Below are 9,266 nucleotides of genomic sequence, written 5' to 3'. Positions count from 1 at the left end.
TAGCATATAATATAGCATATGTTATCATACAATTAGCACATAATTATCAGAAGAAATATTAGCATCTGAAATGAAAGTGTATTATAGGAGCACATGTGTCAATCAAAACAAAATTTAGGAGACATGAATATGCACTCTTAAGATGAAAAGGAAAATAAAAGTCTGGCTGTAATTTCTTTCTGTCACAGTGTTCTTGATAATCATGTGGTAATCTCTAATGACAAGTGTTCTATTAGACACTGCTGGAAATATATATACTCCAAAAGGAGAGAATATGCATGTGTGTTTATGTGTGCATGCAGAGTTAACATGTATGCTAGGGGAAATAGAGTGTGTCACTTATTTTGTAATCCATCCCAACGAATCACCAGTATATGTTACCAATTGCAAAGTATTACTTCAAATTATAATTATTGCCTCTAATTATTTAAATTCTAATTGTTTCACTACCTCCAATTAAATATTTATGCATAACTGAGTACTTTAGGATATATTTAATGCAATAAAGTTAGTAAGATGTCTAAGAAACACCTTTATTAATTCATTAACTACCAAAGGGTTAGATGATGAATCTAGAGCACTGCAAACCGTATTGTGCACACTTGCTGATGTGATCTCATTTCCTCTCCTTCTCCTCCTCTCCCTGGCTGTTTCCCATCCATTTCTCCTTTCTTCTCTAAGAGTTCAAACTCAAAGAGGCAATTTTAATTTTTTGAATATTTTTATTGAATTTGTGTGCATTTTATACAAAGTATCTTAATTGCCTTCCTATGCCTACCCCATCTACACTCTCCCATATACCCACGCCCCAGATTTCATGTATTATGTCATTTATGCTAAAGCCTATCGAATCATGTTTATGTGCCCAGATGTCCCTCATTTTGAGTTCATCCATTGGACTCTAGTCAGCCTATCTAGAGTCTCTCCCTTAAAGATCAACTCTCCCTCATCCAGCAGTAATCAGCTGCCAGTAGCTCAGCTAAGGTAGGGGCTGTCTGCTCATTTCCCCAGTTCTGTGTTGGTTTTGCCAGATTGAATTTGCATTGGGCTCATGCATGCTGACACCGTTGCTGATCTTATAGTAATTTAAATTTTATATAGAGCATGCTACAAAACTCACTGTCTAAAACTACCTGAAGGTTTTGAAGGAATTCCAAACATGGTAAGTGTCAAGCAGAGAAGAGGCATACTAGGGCAGTGGAAAGTGAGGTGGAGAAAGGCTAACAAACTAGAAAGTGAAAACTTCTCTCAAATCAACTGCTACCCAAATTACAGTGTGTTATGCTCGGTTCCCACACACGTTTTCCTTCACAAAATATTTACCATGTGAAGTCTCTTCTTGCTAAGTCACAAGTTTGCTTTCTAACTTGTTTTAGTCTATATTTCATTCGGTTAATTTCTTAACCCAGAATCTCTAGGTTTTAAATACTGTATATACTATATATATATATATATATATATATATATATATATATATATATATATGTCTTTTTGAGATATATGAGTTTATTTGATGGACATTCACAAGTTATGTAGCCATTAATGTTGTACTGTCTTCATTTAGCACACATCTGTATTTAACGGAGTCTATAGTTTTATTGTAAAATAACAAGCAAAAGCATATAGAAAGACTCAGTGTGACAAATGGGAAGCACTATATTACACAGCACCAGAAATAATTGTTTCAGTTTCCTTAAAATCAATGTGTCTGAAGTATGAAGCTAGAAGCATTCTGCAAACTTATCCTAAGTAATAAATAGAGCGAAACCTGCGTTGCGCAGTGGTTGTTTCAGGTTGGGGTAGAATCTTCTAGGCCCACACAGAAATACTTATTTCCACTGGAGGCATTGCCAAGATGAAAAAGTAATTAATAGTATTATATACATACCACTTTGGCAAAGTGCAAACATGTTTACACTTGTGTGAAATGCAAATTTATGAAAACATGAAACATAATTATGAAAATTATGAAAACATAAATTTGCACTTCACACAAATATTTTTACATGACTTTACAGGCTTAGTTAATTTTATGTCATCTAGTCCATGTTTCCATGGGTAAATTATCAGGGCTCTGCTCTTTCTTTTTCTTTTAGCTATCTATAATGTATGGATCTATCCTCTTATCTATTTCAAATCTTCCCTCCAAATCTCATTTGATATAACTTAAAATAAAATCCAGGTGATACATGTATAAATTATTGGCAATATTGGAGGCAGGATAGTAAAACCAGTTTTTGTTTTTTTTTTTTTTTCCAGAAATGAAGCTATTACATGTCCGTGCAGGCTTTGGAGACTTTACTATAACTGAAGGAGACATTCTAAAGTCCTGTGTCTGCAGGCTGTCACTTGCTCAATACAAGTACTACATTTACTTCTATGGACTTCTAATAAAACCTTCCACCATGAGATTTTATCACTATATCACTTCAGAATATGTGAACACTCTCCACAAAATCTCTATTACAGCTGCTATTTGCACAGTTGCTGGAAACATAAATTGCAATACATGAAAGAATGAGAGACATACTTGAAACACAGGACACTCTGCATTACTAAATTAAGACAAAAATTCCTGAAAATTTATTTTATATTTAACTGTCCTATTTTAAGAGATTGTATAGAACACACAGACATGCTTCATTTTAGCTTTATAATAGAAAGCAGCTTTTATTTCGTGACAAATATGCCAGTCCTTACTCTTTCCTAGATTTAATGATATCTTTTTAGAGAAAGGTCTTGTTATGTAACCATGACTATCCTGTAACTCACTGTGTAACCCAAGCTGGCCTCAAACATGTAGCTTTGACCTCCTGAGTGGTGATATTATAGGTATGAATCACCAAACTAGGCTCATCTCTCAGGTCTTAAAACCCAGTTAGTCAGAAAAGTCATAGTCATCTGAAGAAAACTTGCAATATTCCATGTCTTAAATGACACATGAGCACATGTCCTGAGCCTGTGCAGTTATTTCTCCAGCTTCGCTAGGTGCGTTCCTTCTTACCAGAGTTAGGCTTGCCTTGTAGCGGTTTATGCGAGCGACTTACGTAAGAGACTGTTCAGACCTAGAATGAGCCCCTTGTCTCTCATGCACAACATTTATTTTTCATAAAACACTTAAATCTACAAAATAATTGCAGTGTAAAAATGCTAAAAGAAAGCAGCAGGTAGTTTGAATTACAGAGAGAATTCACAGAGGTATTCACTGTGGTGAAGAACAAGTCAAGAAGTGCAGGTGTGCCTTGGTGGGCTCACTTGATCCGTGGTCTTCCTAAAGTACCACTCTGTTTTAAGTTGGCATAAATTTCAAACAAGGTAGGCTTTAATATGTTTGACAGAATACATGAAATCTGTTGGGAGTTTAGGGGGTGTAGATGGAGGAGGGGATCTCAATTTGATTAAGATGCATTACATGAAATGCACAAAACTCAATAAAAATATACATTAGAAGTTCCACATAATTATTAGTAATGGAAACTCCTATCCAGTGTTGCTACCAGAATGCAATGCTGTTCAGCCATTCCTTACCTAACAGGCAAACAATCTGAACCACTCTGAGTGGCAGTGGGCACCAGCTCCTGTGGGATAGCCCAGAAGAAATTAACACTCATCTTCACATGATATGCCCGTGTGATCCGAAGGCTCAGAGAGCTAGAGCAGAAGGCTCATGCATTCAAGGTCATCCTTAACGTTGAGACTGGGAGACTATCTTAAACAGAGTCTATGTTAAATTTTTCATCTCTCCAGCTGATAGTCATAATTCTGCTATTGAATGTGAAATGCTGTGTGGTCTGTATGATAAATTAGGACTCAAAGCAACCCAAAGTCTTGCAGACTGCTACTACTGTTTAAGTTCCAAGTTGTGACCCTTAGTTATACCTGGGATGTGCTTTCTTAAGAACAATAAAGACAAAGAAATTGCAGTGTGTGCTTGCAGATATCTGGAGGGCCTTCACTGCAGCACAGCTCTATTGGGCAAGGTACTAGCAGAAGAATTCGGGAAACATATCTATATTCCTCAAATGTGAATGTGCAGTGAACACAGGGATCATGCCCACATATAAGGTCTGATTCAGGAAGTCTGCAGAGAGCTAAGATTCTGTCTCTAATACACTTTTGAGTGATGTTAATGTTACTAGTTCAGGAATTTTTTTAATGTATTATTTATATTTTATGTGTATGAATGTATTGGTTGCATGTATGTGAGTGCATCCATGTCATGCAATGCCACAGAGCTCAGAAGAGGGCTTCAGATTCCCTTGGAACTGGAGTTAAGGACAGTTCATAGCTGCCATGTGGGTGCTAGGAATTGAACCTACGTCCTCTGCAAGAGCAGTCAGTGCTCTTAACCTCTGAGCCATCTCTCCAGCCCTGGTAGTTAAGGAATACTTAAACACTTGCTCTTATCAGGCCAAAGTGGAATGACTGAAAGGAGAATCGATTAAGGATGGAATCAATTAAGTTGATGGAAAATGATGGCAAATTGGTACAAAATATAGATACCAAATGGTTGCCTTGATCAAACAAAACAAAGCCACAAACAAACAAATCACATGAAAGCTAATTGTATCCACACATCCTTTCATGTATGTAAGTAACAGCAGTTGTTTCCCAACTTATTTATTTGTGGATATATTTACATAGTTAAAAATATAATTAAAACATTAAAAGATGTTGGTGGTGACTGTGGATGTACATGTATGCATATGCCTGTTTGTGTTTGCATGTCCATAACATTTTCTCAAGTGCTTGATAAGAGTTAGATTACAGAAATATGCATTGGGAGAGAACACAGTTGTTAAAATAGTTTTCAAAGACAAGTTCTACTATACTCTCTTTGAATTTTATACAATGTGTACAAAGTTATATGAGGGTAAACCCAAATGTAATTGAAATCAATATTGCATTGAATAGATTCGCTTTTAAAATTTGTGCTTATTACACAGACTAACACAGACTATTTGGTCAAAGAGAGATTAAAACAACTCTGTCATGTACTTTTACCTAACAAATTAATTTTTATTATAGGCAAGATGATTTCTTGCATAACAGTTTCTGTTTCCAAAATTTAATCAAATATTTCCCCAAACTAAACAATAGACACCTTTTCTCTTGGTCACAAATTATGGTAGATATGTAAAGCAATAAGTATCTTTGTGTACTGGGGTATGTGCAGTTCAATAAATTAGCTACATCTACTGACTATTTGAAAGACTCAGAAACAAAACAAGAGTCTTCATACCATTTGGTAGCTAAACTCCTGAAATTCTTTTTGTTATTTTGGCCTTTAGAATAGTTTTCTTTGAGCCAAGCAATATCATCCTAGCACTCTGGAGGCTGAGGCAGGGGTATTGCAATGAGTTTTAAGGCAAGTGTGGAACACAGTGAAACCCTATCTCCAAATCGAAAGTAAATAATTGTTGCTTGAAATTTAGTTTTATACAAATCAATTCAATTCAGTTCAATCTATTCTAGTGAAAATATGCAATATATTTAGACAAAGTACTTAGAGTTTACATACAATTAATAGATATTTCTTAAAGAATCTATGCTAAAATTAAATATTTTAATAGCATAGAACACCAAAACTCAATAAAATGAGGCTAGACTTAATTATGCACATATGTGGTTTGAAATGAGTTTTCTTTTAATCTTGACTAGTTTTGGACATAAACACTGGCATTCTAAATTAGGCAATCAACGAAAACTTAAGGATAATCCTTAATTTTGTTGTCAATGCCTTAGTTTATTTAAAACTGGAAGGCTGCCCAGCATGGTGATACACACCTGTAATCTCTCCTGTGGAGGTAAAGGCAGTAGAATCAGGATTTCAAGAAGTGTCACATCTACATAGTGGATTTCAGGACAACCTGGGCTACATGAGAAACTGCCTTAGGTAGAAGAAAGAAAGAAAGAAAGAAAGAAAGAAAGTGCAAGAAGCTACTTAGACTGAGAATGGCAATGGAAATAAGAGAATCTCCTATTTATGAAAAAAATGAAAAGAAAATCATTAATATTGTTATCCATTACTAGAATAGTAAACCGAATTTTATCATACTCCCTTTATTCAGAGAAATAAATTTCTGCAATGTTTAAACCTGCTAACATAGCCAGATGGAGAGAAGTATTATTATTTAATTAGATTGCATTTAATGAAATAATTAGTGTCATTAGAACTCACAGGAAGTTGGAACTCCATAAGGACAGGAAATAAATCTTCTTTCCTTCTGTTTTTCCTCTTATGGAACATTAACTAACAAATACTATACATAAAATTGCTCCTGAGTAAGTACATAAATTATGCAGTGTGGCAGTTCAATGTACAGTAAAACTTTGGAAGAGGGCTTATAAACTTGGAAATTTCTTAAAATAATTAAACACAGTGGGAAAACAACAAATTTTTAGTAATATACTTTATTTATTATTTTTATTTTATGTGTATGAGTGTATTGGCTGCATGTATGTGAGTGCACTGTGTCATGCAATGCTGCGGAGGTCAGAAGAGGGCATCAGATTCCTCTGGAACTGGAGTTAAGGACGGTTCATAGCCTCCATGTGGGTGCTGGGAATCGAACCCGGGTCCTCTGCAAGAGCAGTCAGTGCTCTTAACTGCTGAGCCATCTCTACAACAAATGTTTTATGTATTAGGATCATAACAGTGATAAAGGAAAAAAATTGGAAGTTTTCCCCTAATTCTAATGATTTTGTAAGAGAAAGAAATGCAATGTTATTTCTCATTCATACACAATCGCAACTTTTACACTTTTAATCACTCTTATTGATCAAATGTTATCACAGCAAGTCAGTTTTTAAAAGTATCCTTCACTATGCAAAATAATAATCAAACTGACAAGTTGTGGTTACTGACTAGGAACAGGAGATAGTTCAGAGATGTAAGCATTTGGAAAAAAGAAAAAAAAAAAACCACACACACACATACACACACACATATCCTTCCTGCATTTCACTGGAAAGGATAATTAGAATCAAGTTAATAGTCAATGCAGATTCTAATGGGCTCACAGGTCAATAGTAACCACTCCTCTATAAGAGGTGTTAAATAGGAATGGCTCAGTACAAAGTGGGAAGCTTGACTCTCTGGATTTGAATCTTACTACTGCTTCATGTTCACTGAAATAACCTGGGAACCCATAGGGTTAGCCTGTGTTTCAATTATTTAAACTGAAGTTACTTCAACTGTAATTCAGCTTCCCGATATATGAGACTGGGGTGACACTGTTTCCCCATTTGTACTAGGAGGACTATCAAAGTTACTACTTGTAAAACTATGTAGAACAGTGCCCAACATGCATTAAAAGTGATACAACTGTAAGATAATAGTATTAACTACTATTTACCCTGTATATGAGATCACAGTGTAAACTCAAACACAGACAGTTGTTGTGCCTTGATCTGCTATCTTTACATAAAACCATTCTTGTCTAGAACAGCCCCTCTAGTCCCTCTGTCATGTTTGGTTAGGCTTGTCACACCATTATTCACAAGTTGATATTTTTCCTATAGTATGTATTTATGGATCAACGAAGCCCTACCCGGTCTGTGAGTTCTGTGTGCAATTCTCCTTAAAGTTACTGTAGGTATTCTCTAGATTCTTTTGTTCAGTATAGATTTTGACATGTGGTATTACATTGTGTTACAACACTGCCAAAGTTTCTCAGGCTTTCTTCACACCCTAATATAAAGAAGTGAAAGAATGGGCTATTGACTGAGCACATTTCCTGCAGATTAATTCTTCCATTTCTTGAAAGGCACATTTCTTCTTTCACTAGGAATATCTGTTTAGAAAGTGGAAGAGGTGCTGATGAAATAAAAAAGGCATTGCTATCATCTCTAGTAAGTAGATCATTGTCAAAACCCCAAATATTAGATCTTATGAGACATGCCAGGTTGAGGCAATTAGATGCCATCCTTGTACGCTATGCTCAGAAAGGCCAGAGTGTCAGTCCCAGGTACATACTAAAGCTTTTAGTGGCTTATACAAAGAAAGCATGGTATGCTGTGTAACCCAGCACCTCAAAAGTTCTATGAAGATGTGAGGATGTTTCCTGTGGAAGCAAAGGATCAAGAGAACGGCAAGTTTTGATGTACGTTTAACCAGTGAGAATACTTCCTCTTTTATCATTAAGTGAGTGAGCACTGAGCAGAAGAGACATCTCTCCAATCTAGTCATATTGCAAATTATGAGTGGTCAGTGAAAAACAGCAAGTATCATCACATCGTATTTAAATTCCACATGCAAGGGTTAACACTAATGCTTCAATAAGGACAAAGATAGTAGTTTTAATTGTCAAAAGAGGGGACATCCAGGACTGAAAAACAGACTATAATTTGATTTCAGATTTAAATTGTTCAAACAAGTTATTGTGCTTCAAGAATAGAAAATAATTGAGCAGAGTTACCATTATCTCAGTGGTGCAACATTCAATACAGAAACTCACTTTGGATAAGAAGGGCCATAAAGAAATTATCCATTGATTTTGAAGGTCTTGATGAAATGTGCTTATTCTGAAAGTTGATTATTTGATAAACTCACTTATTTTATGAAACTATTGTCCCAGCTTGCCTACCCAGAGAAACAGTTCATCTTCTGAGATACTGATGCTCAGATAAATGGCTTATGTGCCTTGATGTGTGTATCTTATATTGAATGAATTCACCATTTATAGCAGTGGAGGGAAAGAAAATCAAAGTGTCAATCAATAATAGAGACATTTTAACTATCAGAACTACTACCTTTTTGGAATATCTTCCCTTTCCCATGTCTCTGCCACTCCTTCCCCAAGTGGTATCAATTTATTTTATTTTGGAGAATGTTATTTAATAGTGCTATATTTGAATTTTGGAAAGATGTATTAAGAATGTAGATCCTCAATAATTAGAACTTCAAAATAAAACTCTATTTTCCTTCATTTTAAATATTTAGAATTTTGATTTATCATTTGCTCGTCTCACGACATGCATGTGGACATCAGAAAATGACTTTGTGGAGTGAGTTCTTTTCATCTATCATTACATGGGTACTGGGGATAAAACTCATGTTGACAGGCTTGGGTGACAAGCATCTTTACCCACTGAGCCATCTCGCCAACACATTTCCTTCATTTTAAATAAGGTTTTAGAATTATAATGTATTTACATTGGCATTGCTTATAGAAGTTTAATTATTTTCATCCTGAGCTAAAAAACAACTTTTGTTTTTACCAAAATCAGAAATTTCAATCATTTTATTCTTCTTCATGCTTTTG

The sequence above is a fragment of the Nannospalax galili genome, unplaced genomic scaffold (genome assembly GCF_000622305.1).
Source record: "Nannospalax galili isolate Female #2095 unplaced genomic scaffold, S.galili_v1.0 scaffold209, whole genome shotgun sequence".
Classification (NCBI taxonomy): Eukaryota; Metazoa; Chordata; class Mammalia; order Rodentia; family Spalacidae; genus Nannospalax; species Nannospalax galili.
Note: the sequence above shows the minus strand (reverse complement) of the source record.